Source organism: Thunnus maccoyii, chromosome 8 (assembly GCF_910596095.1).
Source record: "Thunnus maccoyii chromosome 8, fThuMac1.1, whole genome shotgun sequence".
Classification (NCBI taxonomy): domain Eukaryota; kingdom Metazoa; phylum Chordata; class Actinopteri; order Scombriformes; family Scombridae; genus Thunnus; species Thunnus maccoyii.
Genome location: NC_056540.1, coordinates 15092501 through 15107034, shown reverse-complemented (window position 1 = coordinate 15107034; position 14534 = coordinate 15092501). Strand labels below are relative to the sequence as shown.

Here is a 14534-nt window from a genome sequence, read left to right as displayed (position 1 = left end):
AATACCTGCTCATGAAATGATGATGAGATAGATTCCGGAGGCCGCCCAATGAATTTCAGGTATTATCATTCCCAGGGGAGTCCTGCCTCTCCCCTCCCCTTTCCCTTTCTCTCCCCCTACTTTTTTTTTTTTTTTTTTTTTTACACCTCCCTCTTCCATCTTCCCTTCTTTCATGTCCAGATAAGAAACGGCCCGCACTGATCTGACTGTGATTCGCGCAGCAGAAATGCGTTCCCATGGGAATATCACGGTGCAGAAGAATAGCTGACACAAGAGACGAGATTCTGTTGTGCTGCCCATATTTTTGCCTGCGAGATCAAACAGATAGGATTTTTCCTCCTGCATGAAAACGCGCTCATAATCATCAGCCTGCTTTCAAAGCACAATCAAGAACAACAGATAAAATGGGTGGAAGTGGAAATTTGTCTAGAGGGCTGTGTACAGTATGCTTTACATAAACAAACAGTACACACTTGACACGTGCCCCCCCGTAATGGTAAGTGTAGGCATTAAATGTGAGAGAATTCAAACTGCAGAGGAATACCCAGCCTCATGATTGGCTTATCACAGTAACGATAATTACACTCCTAATTGTAGCCCCAGTCATGAATCCTATTACAAATGCTGTGTGTTTTTTGAAACTGAGGCTCAGCACCAGCTTTTCTGTTCTTACACTCTCTCTCTCATATTTTCTGCCTCCGTCGCGGTCTTAAAACACAACCACAGCCCCGCTGTCGAGGTCCTCTATATTCCTCACTTTTCCAACGTGGCAGTGTTCACCCCCCTTGGACTGTTTCTTTGCCGTTTTAAGAGACAGACATTAATTTGACTGGAAACAACATGGAAGCTAATTTCTACAGACTGAGCCACATAAAGTACAGATATAAAACGGCTCAATTTAAATGCAAATTGCTATAACTGGAGGATCCAGCAGCTGATTAGACAACTTTCTGTCAAAATCTACATAATGAAGACAAAGGAAGACTGAAAACAAATACAAGAAAAAAAACACTACACTGACTTATCCCTTGTTGTGCGGTAAGGTGAATCACTAAAAAGGACTTAATCTAGCACACCTGTGTCTCCGCCAAGAGAAAGCAGTCCTTAATAAACTGATCTCTGCAGAGGAGAGCACTGGTGTGAATGCCACCGTGAGGCCTGTGGCAACTCTGAAGAAGCTACAGGATTTTATGGCTGAGAGATGGCAGACACTGTGTATTCAACAACTGTTGCCTGGGTGATTCACCAGTCACAGTTTTATGGCAGAGTGGCAAAGAGAAAGCCACTGTTTAAAAAAAAAAAAAAAAAAAAAAAACTGACATGACATCTCATCTAGCATTTGCCAGAAGACATGTGGGAGAATCTGAAACAAATGTGAGCTAGGCTCTATAGACTGATGAGACTCTGCTGGTGTAAGCCAAACACTGTACATTACCAGAAACTCATCATCCACACCACGAAACCTACTGCAGTCTGCAACAAAACTGTGACTTGGGAGAAGATTTATTGCCAGTAAAAAAAAAAACAATCCCAAAACATTAAGCCAAAGGCTTCACAGGATTGGCTTCAAACCAACAGTGTTAATGTCCTGGAGTGGCTGAGTAAAGGTCCAGACCTCCATCCAATCCAGAATTAGTTTCAGTACTTTAAACTTGCAGGTCATTCACCATCCTCATGCAGCTTGACAGGGTCTGTGTTGTTTTGTTTAGACTTATGATGAAAACTAGCAGTCAACAGATGCACTGATACACACTTATACCCATAGACGTAAGCCTGTTATTGCTGCAAAAGGTGTCTCTATTCAACTTAAAGTAGAAGAATATCTGGGCAATCAACTGGTTAGTGGCTTATATTTGTACTTAATTGAGGTTATTTTGTAGAGCTTCATTTTTACTTAATCATACACAATAAATATTAAAATAAGATACAATTACATCAATTGTGATTTAAGTTTTTTTTTTCTTTTTAGACATTGTACTTGCTAGGTTTTCTTCTCCCTCAAGTCTCCCCGTGTTGCCAAAAATAAGCACAACTCTGCCACAGATCACTGTTATCCCTTTCACAGTTTTAGTCTTAACTCTGCCACTACTACAGATTCTGTCTATGTCAGCCCCTCGCTGAAGTGCTCTACCTGTCCTCAGCAGAGCTGCTTTCGCATCCTCTGTTCTCGTCTTGGACCAGAGCGTGAGGTATGTGTGGGTGTCACAGAGCTGACAGGTCTATCTGGGCTCTGTCTACTGTGCTGGCTCTTCCCATTTCCCCTCTTCACTGCCGTCTCCACAGCTGCTATGTATCCTACCGTGACACCAGAAGCGCACACGCACGCACGCACTCACACATGCACGCACACACACACACACACACACACCACAAAACACACAAGGATATCGGTTTACAGGAGGGGGTAGCTGGTGCCTGTGCGCAGGGTCAAGCCTGCACAGGGCTGCATGCATGGTGTATGTCCTAGAACACAACACTGAAATCTAAACAATATTTCATTTTTTTTTTCAAAGAGGGAAACAGGCCAAGAGAGAGATAGAGAGAGGAAGAACTACATGTGCATTTATGTGGGAGGGGAGCTATGTTTTTCCCCTGTCATTTCAAGGAAAGCCTGTCAAGAGTTATGGATTAAATGCCACTGTGCAGCATTGTACACACACACACACACACACACACACACACACACACACAGCCTGACATTTAATGGTGTGCATCTGTGTGTTCTCATGTGTGTAGATGTGTGCATGCGGTTCGGTGGTGGGTTACGGGTCCAAACCATAGACTGTAAAAAAATAATGGAGGCAGCCACCATGACGTCACCCATTTGTTTGTGGACTCCCTTTTTCAAGCCTCGAGTTTGCATTGTGAGCATCGCCATCTTGGATTTTTTGAGCCCAGAAATGACTATATTTGGACGAGAGGGTGGAGCTGCGCCTGTACTCTGTAGTGACTTGCCCCCGACAGCAAACACCTGTCACTCAAAGCGGCCACGCCCCTCATTATGCATAACCTAATATCTTAATCGAATTTAAACAGGTGAGTTATAATAAAATTCACCCCTCATACAGTTGTCATGAATGACGAAATTAGTTATAGGAGACTGTTATTTGTACCAGGCTGTAAACATGTTTATTTCTCCTGTAAAAATGGATATTTTAACATGGGAGGTCTATCAGGATTGACTCGCTTTTGGAGCCAGCCTCAAGTGGCCGTTCGAGGAACTGCAGTTACTGGCACTTTCGTGTTGGCCTCATTTTTCATCCACAGAGGTTGCCGCTTGGTCCAAACACCCAATCCGAAAAGCAGACTGTCACGTAGTGTGTTAGCCTTGTAAAATCTAAAATCCATCTCCTGCCACCCATCCATAACAGGCCAGTAGCTGCCAAAGTCAATGCAGTTCAGGCACACGCCATCACCATAAACCCTATGTAACACATTTCTCATTTGATACGCCTCTCAGCCATTTGCTCTCCTGAGCCGTTTCCACTCTCTCTCACACACACACGATCAATTTATGCACATGCACACACAATTCCACACACAGATTGGTGGCGTGTTTATGGTCCCCTCTGGCTGTAACAGGTGTGCTGACGGAAGTAGGTGGGGGGTGGGGGGGGGGGGGGGGGGGGGGGGGGGTAGGAAGTAGTAAGCTGATCCAGCCATGAAGACCCACTCCTTCTCCACTCTTTCCAAAACATCCCCAGTCCCACTGCTATCCTTTACCTCCTGAAGGGAAACTTCCAATCACTCCAGCAGATCAATACACCCTAGCCTCAGGATATGAGGCTCTAAAGCTAACGAGAAGCACTTAAGGAGAGGGGAATCTGTATTGATTACAAAGGGTTAATGAGACCTGGTGTGCTGGCTATGCTTTTTTTTTTTTTTTTGGGAGATTGGAAATGCATGACTCGATCGGTTAATTGATACAAATTGGTAACACGTGTCCGACTTGACTGATGTTGAGGATTTAATACAACTATTCTACAGCCTGTGGCCTTGTGTTTTGAAACTCAACAGTATACACAAAAGTGAAATAAGGCTGAATGAAATAATGATGCTAGCTCCTCAGTCTGAGGAGAGCACTGTGCCACAATGAATCAGTGCAGACTAACTAGATGACCAGAAAGAAAGCAAACTTTTAAATCTTTTATTTGCACTGCAAGTAAAAATACTGAGGAGGAGTACGATAAGATTCAGGATGCCATGACATATTTGCTCCAATATCAATTATTCATCATTGCCTTTTCTAACCCTTTAATTATACATCAATGTTAGAATAACAAAGGGTAGGGACACTCACTGTGTTCCTGCTTGCAAAGGCCGTGACAAAGAAACCGGATGGGGGAACTTTAGCCTTTAGGTACAGGTTGGAGGAAGACGGAAGGAAAAAGGCCTTGGGGCTGCTTTGCCCTGCTGTCGAGCTGTCATTTATGATGTGTCCGCCTCACCCACTGTGTGATCAGAGATCAAAGGGTTAACTGAAACTCTGGCCTATAGCCCTGTGCTTACATTATTCAACAGCTTGTTACAACAGCCTGCTCCCTGATCTCACACACAGGGAGACGGAGCTGGAAACTCCAGGGAGGGGAACACGAGGGACGAATAGCCGGATTAAGAAAAAGGGATGACAGAGAGAGCGGGAGGCTGGAGAGAAGAAAGATAGGAGAGAATGAGGGGTGGACCTGAGGGATGTGGAGAGAGAAAAAAAAAAAAAAAAAAAAGCAGAGGCGTGGAGAAAAAAAAAGCGGGAGTCAATGGGATGAAAAGAGGTATTGAGAAAAGGGAAGGATAAGAAAGTGGTGAAAGACAGAGAAAGAGAACACAGGTGGATAAAATGGACAGAAGAGGAGGGCTGTCCGTCCAAATTTGCTTGTTGCCAGGGAAGACTGATCAGAATCACTCAATATGGATGTTTAACCTTTAACCACATACCTAATTTGTAAGCATTTGTTAATATTTTCTCTAAGGGAAGCATGGGGTTTTAAAGGGTAATCACACATGAATTTTTTTTTCTTAACGCTGTACACTGATATTTGATGTTAATACAGGTGATTTTTCTAACAATTTTCCAATAATACACATATTGTGTGTAAAAACTAATTTTTCTGCTCAAAATTAGCTTATTTCTGTTTGCTTGGATATGAGAATTCAGTTCAGCCGAATTCTCTGGCCCCTCCCTGACCGTGACGTAATAAAAGCAAGACTCTGAGGTGTATTTCATTTATCAGCTAACGCGACAAGTATAAATATCACACCACGGGCCGACTGTATCCTCAGTTTGTGCCACTCACACAGAGCTGCTGTGGTAGCGTTAAGCAAGCCTAATAAGAGATGGCAGAGAGGAGACGTTGTGCTACTCAGAGAACCGTCGTTATGCAAATAGCCCAGAGATTTATTTATTTATTTACTTATTAAACACAACACACAGGCCAGCCCATCACTGACTATATTCAGAGCTTAAAAAGATATTCAAGGTTGATGATGGTAACATTAACCATGATAAACAGTACGGCTATGTATTGACAATCTCCACAGACACACTCGCACTGAAGAGCCTCTCGAAACTTCTACAAAAGGGCCATGAATGTGCTTCTAGTGACTGTCAAAGCTCTACCGGACTCTCTATAGTCGTTGCCCTCCAGTCCTCTATTGCATTTTTGAGATATGCTGGGATAGAGAGAGCTTGAAGAATTTGAGTATGTAGCTATCCTCCAAGTCTAAGAACTTACTTCCAACCTCTTCACAACACAATGGCAAACAACACAATTTAGCTGCATCTCAGATATGATGAAACATAATGGTGAAGGTAGCTTTCCTGACAACAATATTTAAATCCATCGCTTTCTATCACTTCACATTCTCAGTGAATGAAAGATGAATATCAGCTCGTAGTGTTATCAAACAGGTAACATAGCGGTTTCCATTGGCTTTGGACGCCTCTGAAATAGTACTCACAGACACACACACACACACACACACACACACACCACCACAACAACAACAACAAAGCAAAACAACATCTATCAGATGAGCACTGAACTGACAGCGACCATGTTTTGGGAGCGCCCTGTTTATAGTCCCAGACTCGCGCCGCTGCTCAGTGAGCGGGCTCCTTTGTTCATTAATTGATTGGCCTCCCCTGCTGGGCCTCAGTAACTAGGTTACACAGATCCATGAAAAGAAGAGGATTGGGCCCCCCCCCGGTGAAAGGCGGTGGATAGATAGACGACTCCGGGGCAGCAATCCGAGTGTTAATATAACTAATGGAGTGAGGACGACAGTAACTTTATTGAAATCACCCTCATCTAATTAGAGCAAGCAGCTGATGAGAGCGGAGAGGGACGGGAAGAAAGGTTGGATTCCATTATGCAAGGGTGATGTCACTGTTGTATCAACTGAATGGGCGAGGCTGCGGAAAGGTGAAGTGACGGCTGTGAGAGAGAGAGAGAGAGAGAGACAGTGTGATGTTCATTACCCAGGTGTCAGACATATCTTTCTCACATACTGACAGCAACTTGTACTGTGCTCACTCGGTCACCTCTTCTTCTCCCTACAAAGGAAGAGGGGTTTTGCTGAACAATGGGAGCAGGTTAGGGAAAGTGCCGAGGTGGAATTGTGAACATCACTCCCAGATCTCCAAGTCTTCAAGTCTTCTGCTTGAATTGAAGCACTAGGCCTTCAGGACTATGCTTCTTGATAAGACTGATGGCCTTTTCAGACCTGCACTTTTTATTCCGGTTGAATTGGACTCTGGTTCATTTTCCCCTTTGGTACGATTCGTTTGAACAGATCTAAACAGCAATCGTACTTGAGTGGATACCAAAACAACTGTACCAACACCCTTTGAGGATGTGGTCTCAGCCTGGTCCTAAACAAACTCTGGGGGGTTTGTTTGTGCTGGGACATGATCTGACATTGGTCTGACCAAATTAATAGGCATATTCGTGCAAGTTTGAGCTAAATGGCTCCCGTATAAGCGAAATCAACAGTTGTTAACAGCTAGCCAGGGAATAAATTGAGGCCTGACCTGGACTAACAACAAAGAACGTTGCATTTTGCCAGAGGACCTTCTTCCTCTGTTTATGTTATTGCTCTCGCTCCAGACACATCTGACCAATGAGCTGGATGAACATTCTCATGTGGCTTGTAGTGATTTATTTTGGTTTGTTTGGATTTTTCTCAGTGTGGAAAGAAACCGAACCAAGTGGAAAACACACTAAGTTTACCAACTCATCCACCTATTCCAATGAGAGCAAACAAACTATAGGTTTGAAAAAGCCCTAAGTGACTGAGACAAGATGTGCAGCTCAACAACCAGAAACGGGATGTGCTGAATTTTCTGACATGTGAGCACAGTAAAAGCAGTTGTTTTACTCATAACCGGTAGATTAACCTTTTCTCTGTAACAAGGTCAGAATGATACAGGAATCATACAAACACTGCCCTTAAAAAGACCAGTAAAATGAGAAAAATGCGAAAAATGAAAAAATTGAAAATTGGTAGATTAAATTTCTTCATTTCATCCAGTTAATTTTATAATTGAGATGTCACGCAGTATGTTTATGTACAGCATGAATTTGATTACTGTTGCTAATGGGAAACTGTTGGTGACTCCTGAGAGCTCATCATTGACTGATTATATCCAATGTCAATGACAAAGCTCAAAGCTTGAAGCAGTGGGGGGGAAAAAAAAAAACTGGCACCATGCTGTCAGCAGCACAAGTGGGCTGACCTCAGATAAACCACCACATCCGACAGAAGCATAACCACCGACCAATGTATTTGAAAAAAACTCACACAAGAGGTTAAAGGACCAGTGTTTAGGATTTAGCGGCATCAAGCGGTGAGTTCGAAGATTACAACCAAATGAATACCCGTCTCCCCTCACCCTCCCCTTCACAGCGTGTAGGAGAACCTACGGTGGCCGTGAAACTCGCAAAAAACACTAAAGGTCCTTTCTATAGTCAGTGTTTGTTTTTTCTGTTTTGGGCTACTGTAGAAACATGGCGGTGCAACATGGCGGCCTCCATGGAAGAGGACCCGCTCCCTGTGTAGATATAAAAGGTGACGAAAACACGATTCTTATTTTCAGGTGATTATACACTAATTAAACCATACTTATGATTATTATATTCCATTTCTGCTAATATTTCTGCCAATAGATCCCCCTAAATCTTACACACTGGTCCTTTAAAGATGGGCCGTTTAGAGGAAGCCTTTTTTTTTGTTGTTTTGTTTTTTTTGGAATAGAAGACAGAAAAAATCCTAGAGGTTAAAATTGGATGTTTATATACCAATAGGAAATGCAATTTAATTAAAACATAAAATAAAACTGCCCCTGCAAAAGGACCACCATGACTCTAAATTCACATTTATAGAGGCATGAAAAACTCCTTGCAAACAGTAAATTTCTCACTCAGCTCTATAACTTCTCCAATAACAGAGATGGAGACATGCTGGGCCCTCCCTGTCTGTGCAGGGCACAACAGCTGAACCGACGGAGGATCTGCCCTGCATACTTCAGAGGATACAAGTTTCAACCGCACAGTTTATCCCTCAGGTGACAGGACTGACCTCCCTTCACTAACAGAGATAGACACAGGGTGGTGGCCAAACAATGACACTATCAGCCTGATGGATATAGGCACTGTGTGTTCTAATGGCAGTCAATATGGGGGAAGAGCAGTGTAGATGTCATTGGCAATAGGTCAGAATCCAAAACAAGAATCAAAAAAGGCCTCAGGCAGCCTTTTGGAAAAAAAAAAAAAAAACTATCAGAGTATGACTCTGCAAAAATTTTTGCTGGCATAGTCCTTCTCAACCCAAGTGGGGTGTGACGGCTCGCAACATAATCTTAATATATTATTTGATCCTCCCACCCCCAAGCAGCGCAGTCATGCTGCATTACGAGCTCCAGCGAGGCTCGAGACCCTGAGCTGCATAACAGTTGACCACTCCTCAGAGGAGAAGACTTCCAGGTCACATGAGGACAGTGCAGTGGAGATGAGGTTAATATTACTGTCACCAGTAGCCGGAGGGAGAGAGAGAAGCAGAAGGGAAGAGAGGAGAGAAAATGAAAAAGAAATCCAAAGCATTTCGCTTGTATTCCTTTAGACTCCAAATTACCTACTCTGCAAATTGCAGGGAAAAAAGAAGTCCACCTCCTCCCGACAACCCCTCTAATGGTGTTGTCTTTAAAGCCTTTATCACTAATTCATTACTTCTGATTTTCCAGCAGCAAGGGTTGAAGCTTTGTCTTCTTTCTAATTGAGAGCCAGAGGCTTCAGGCTCTAATCAGTCAAACCTACTAACAGCTTTCCTCTGGGGGAGATGAAGTCAAAAACAGCCTTATTGTACCAGTAGGCCATTTGCTATGTGTGCAACTTCAAATTACTTTCATTTCAGCCTCTCCAACATGGTGATTTGTGGAGTGGGTAAAATGCCAAGCTATAATGAATGTTGAGGTTCACCAAGTCGTCCCTTGTCAGAAAGTGGGTGCTGTCATTAAGCAGCATGACATTCAAAGAATATGCCACATGCTTAAAGACAGGTCTTTTTTTAAGTAACTTTCAGTACTTTCAAAAAAGAGGAAAAACAGCCATTTTCTTTCTTTGCATCACTTCCCACTGAATCTCCCTTTGCACCCGACTCTCCCCTCACACTTGGAAGCGTACACAAGTCTAATTAGCTGTGTCGTACCCCTTGATGACTCTGCCATTTCCTCTCACTGGGAAGATTAACCACCACAACACTAATATCAGCCTCCGCATTAACACAATTAGGTGAAGAGTGAAATGTGAAGCATGTCGTCACTTCTCCGCGGCTTCATTAGGGGACGCAAAAAGACAGCTTGACGACAGACAGGCCACTGCGTCTGCGGGGTGGGGAGGAACTGAGCAGGTGTACTTAGCAAACCCGGACTGTCGCTATGGGATGTGGTTAGAGCTTGTCCCAGATAATACAATACGGCCAGCTTTATTTGTGGAAGTAGAGGTTATAAAAAGAGCTCAAAGGCCACTAGAAACTGAAGGTGGCCTCCTGTACTTTTCACTTGGCTTATCTATTGACTAGAGCCAAGCAATGAGTACCAAAAGAGATTATTTAAATCTATTCTTGGGTCTAAAACAGGACATTGGGCCTTTGTGGTGTTAATAACTCATATTAATGCATATTTTCAAGCTCCTTATTTAACTGGCATAGCATACTGCACTGATTCTTCTGATAACATTTATACGGGTGTATGAATCTTTCAGGTCAGCGTTAGACCTATGTATCTAAATGATTAGATTAGACATTCAGTAGAAATCCAATATTATTAGGGTAATGCTAACCGCGGCTGACATGACTGAAGTAAGGATATGATTTTACTGTCAGGAGCCTGCCTCAACATTCTCCCAATCCACCAAAAGTATTTGAGTATGTATGAGGTTCTGTGATGAGTTTTGAGGTGAATATTAAATCAAAGAACGCTAAGTCAATCTTTCTATGGCAAGCCTTCTCTGGAGGCTGAAACTCAAGGAAAGTCAGAAAAGAGAAGCATCCATACAGTTTGAAATGGAGCGTGTTGAAGACGATCCATTGTTCCAAATGGTTTCCAGATGCTCTGTTGCGTTTTCTGACCACGGTTTTGTCATTCTTTCAGTCTCTTCAGTTCTCTTTAGCCAAGTCACCACCCAATGCATCCTCAGTGAACAAGTGAACTTTTGGGACCTTTGGGTGCGATTGTGTTCCGCTTAGTTATGAGAAATACTTAAACAACTACTGGAAATTATTTTTTGCAGAAAATACAACAAGGCTCAAATACACAAACTGAGAAAAACCCACAATTCCCCACGGTAAACATGCTGTTTAATGAACAGCACGCTGATGCCAAGAATAAAATTCTCGAAGAACACTGAGTATTAGTCATTTCCTGTTGGATTTTTTTTTTGGCAGGTTAATTGTCAAAATTACAAATATGAGGCTTAGAGAGACAATCTGAAAAACAACAGGCACTTTATCTGCATGATATCACCCCCATTACAAACATGATACATTATGAAACGTGACCACTTATACTAATGATGTTAATTAAAGGCACCATTTGTCACTCAAAAACAAGTAGCAGCCTCATCATTAAAACTCAAAACACTGAACTGAAACTGTTATAATTCGTTAATTAACGAGACACACACAGACTACACTGAGCAACTAAATATGACCTACTAAGGTTTTCAGATGCCATTTTGTTTATATCACAAATGTGTTATATATAAAACTGAATCTATACGCTGAAAAATTGACTAGAGGATAGAAAATAACTTGGCAACAATTCTGATTCATTGTTTAAATCATTTTTCCAGCAACTTTGCCAAACATTTGCTGGTTCCAGCTTCTTAGATGTGAAGACTTTCTGTTTTTCTTTGTCACATATTTGACAATCTTTGAGTTTTTGGACCATTGATTAGATGAAAAAGTAATTTGAAGACATCGCCGTGGGCTCTGGGAACTTGTGATGTAGTTTTGGTTATTTTCTGTCAGTTTACGCAGCAAACAATTCATTGACTGACCAAGAAAATTGTTGGCAGATTCCAATTGTGTGCGCTGTGATTATACCTGTTATGTAGATTTTTTTTACTGGGTCTTCAAAACAACAGCAGAAATAATATAAAGTCAGTTTCTTAAAGCACCACAGAGTTCAACCTAAATATATGCAGCAAGAATCTCCATAACACGCTCCCATCTATCTATAGGGGAAACCTTTGCTTTCTCTCATGTTTGTTACAGAAACAGATGCCAACAGTGACAACATAAAGTCCAGCTATGTAATATGACGTTGACAAAAATATCTGGATCAGCCTTCAAAAGTGGATGTTGGCGGATCCTTAGGTGATGATTTCATTTAGGCCCTCAGATCACCTAACAAGCTTTGCCGGCAGGGAAAACACAGTTTTTTCACTGTGTGAAGGATACACACGGACACGAGGATAGAGATATCCTTGTGATCGGATAGGCTGTCAACTGACATTAGAACACATAGCAGATATTTACAGCTTTCTGGAAACATCTGTAGGCTCATAGAGGACTGTCAGGCAGGCAGGGTAAACAACATGCTTACTACCATCTCACACCCCCATGCTAACCAGGCCTGTCAATCACAAGAATCAAGCTAGTGGCTGCAGTTCAGATGTAGATGAAAGGCGCCTGTGCAACGGATGGTACAACAGCACGACAAGCGGCTGCACCACATGAGCGAAAAATATGGCAATTTATTGTGAGTGGAGTTTAAGACTCATAGAAAAAAAGAGTAAAAAAAAAACAAAACACAAATACTCAGTTAATTGAGATGTTCTGCTCAAACAACTGCAGCAGATTATTTAGTGATAGCTGGAGCAGCAAGTTCAAAAATATAAAAACAGAAGAGAGAAATCTGCCGCTGAACAGAACAGTGTACAGAACGTACAGAACAGAGCGGAGAAGAAGACACGCAAAAGGGGAAAACAAGAGAGCTAGAACAGAGGAACGCTAACAAAAGACAACAGAACATAGTCGGAACACAGAGGAGCCGAGCACAACACACCAGAACAGGCTGTAATTGTGTTGTGCGGGACTGACCCCAGCGCATCCCAGCAGGCATTGCATGATGAATGGGCCTGGCGATGACTACATCCCACATCCCTCCTCCTCCTCCTCACATGCTCTTTTCTCTCCCTCTCTTCTCTGTTGCCACTATTAGCCCTCCTTCTGTCCCTCCCTTTGCTCCCCTCTTTTCCCCAAAACCACACTCTATTCAGCTGCTGCCATCCCACAAGATTAATTTGCATTCAGTGCACTTAGTCCTCGTATTGTGCTCTGACACAATGACATATTACAGTGCACAGCACAATGAGCACACCTATTAAACATATAGTCTAGCTTGAGGGACGGTGCTTTTTTTTTTTTGGTAAGATGGTTATGATTGAGTATAAATGTGTAGAGCAAGAAGCGTGAGGGTAACGGCTTGATCGGTTTTGAACACAGAGAGGCTCTGACACACAAGTCACAGCGGAATCATTACAGGAACAGTTAGATAACCTCGATTAATGATTCACTAGACCCAAACTAATAAACTGGGTCAGATTTTGTTAGCAGTGGTAGCAAGAGCAGAGAGACCTTCAGGTTAGGCCGCATGAGTGAAATAGCAGCAGTGAGAGCGAGACTGGGAGAGAGAGCGAGAAAAAGAAAATTAAAGAGCAAAAGAAAAAAAAAAAAGAAAGCGAGAGAGGTGTTGGTGTTACTCCACTATAGACCCTGAGGAAAGAGACAGTAATGCATGGAAAATGGGCTTTTTCCTCCAGCTTTCTTTGCTCCTGTTCTCCTTCTACTGTTCCAATGTGCCGACGTCCAAGGGGAGCGAAAGAAGGAGACCGGATTTAATTTGCTACACCGTCTCTAGCCATCACCCTTTGCGTCTGGGGGCAAAAGAAATGGGTTCTGGAATTTAAAAAGATGAGTGAAATAAAGAAATAAAACAGGGCACTCAGGAGAGGGCGTCAGAGACAATAGCACAGAGGGTGGCGGAGAGAAATGAGAACAGAGTTTGAGCGGAGCTGAAGGGGTGGGGGGGTGGTGGGGGGTGTGCGGTGGCAGGGAGGGAGGAGCAGGAAGCTGGGAGAGCATTATGTGGGCCAGATATTAACTGTATGGTTATCATAAACCGGCTCAGAGGCCTGGCCATCTGGGGAGGCCACGGGGTTACTCAAACAATCAGATCGGGGTGGTGATAGTAGCCGCTGCTGACGGTACGGCGTCCAAACATGGAGGTGGCTGAGGGGTTAACAACCCATTACCTCACCCCTGCTGCACTCCCTGGGGGGGGGACACACAGTATGAGGTTGTGGTGGCGGTGTGCGAGTCTTCCTGGGAGCCTAAAGCACACCTTTGGGCTGTTACTCAACAAAGGGGAGCTCAGCGGAGTGACATCACCACAGAGACGGCGGAGCCTGTGTGCGGGAGGCAAGCGGGAGACGAGGGCGTGGAGGATGGAGACTGGAAAGGCTGTGGACTATGTGGGAGTCACATTTCTCCCCTCCAGCTCTTCTCTACCTGTCACATAAGCACTTTGAGCACTCAACAGTAAAGCCAGCGCCTTGACAACTTCAAACGCCTGCTTTGCTGGGGTAGATCAGAGGCAACGGAGGGATAAAGTGAAGAATAAAGGAAGAAAGAGGATTCTAAAAAGCCTCAACATTGTATTGTGGGATGTCTTGAATTTCATTATCAGATTCTTGACTCAAGTTCATCCACTGCTCAGTCCCACAGTAGAAGAAAAAAAAAAAAAAGAAAAGACAGAGGGGTGAGGGGCTCCAGTCTGGCCCATTGAGAGCCAATGAGCTCTGGTCAAGTTGCAGCAGAGAGTTGGGGGCCATTACGGAGAGAAAACAAACATAGACCCCTGGCCAGGCACACACATTGCGGCCCAGACACCTGTGTCCCATTCACCAAACATATCCGGCCACTTAACACTTCACAGAGGGGGTAGGGTGTTGTTTGTGTTTGCAGGCTTGCACACCCCA

At 43.4% G+C, this 14534-nt stretch overlaps 1 protein-coding gene across 2 annotated transcripts in view; it reads right to left on the bottom strand.

Moving 5' to 3' along the window:
• The window catches only part of LOC121901833 (bifunctional heparan sulfate N-deacetylase/N-sulfotransferase 1-like), a 42906-nt gene that overhangs the window by 20820 nt on the left and 7552 nt on the right, over positions 1–14534 (bottom strand). Inside the window, exon 2 of one of the 2 annotated variants that reach the window (XM_042418857.1) lies at positions 2132–2295. The exons of the other annotated variant lie outside the window; for it this stretch is intronic. The gene's annotated coding sequence lies outside the window, so the exon portion shown is untranslated. The remainder of the gene's footprint in view (positions 1–2131; positions 2296–14534) is intronic. 2 annotated transcript variants of the gene reach the window in all.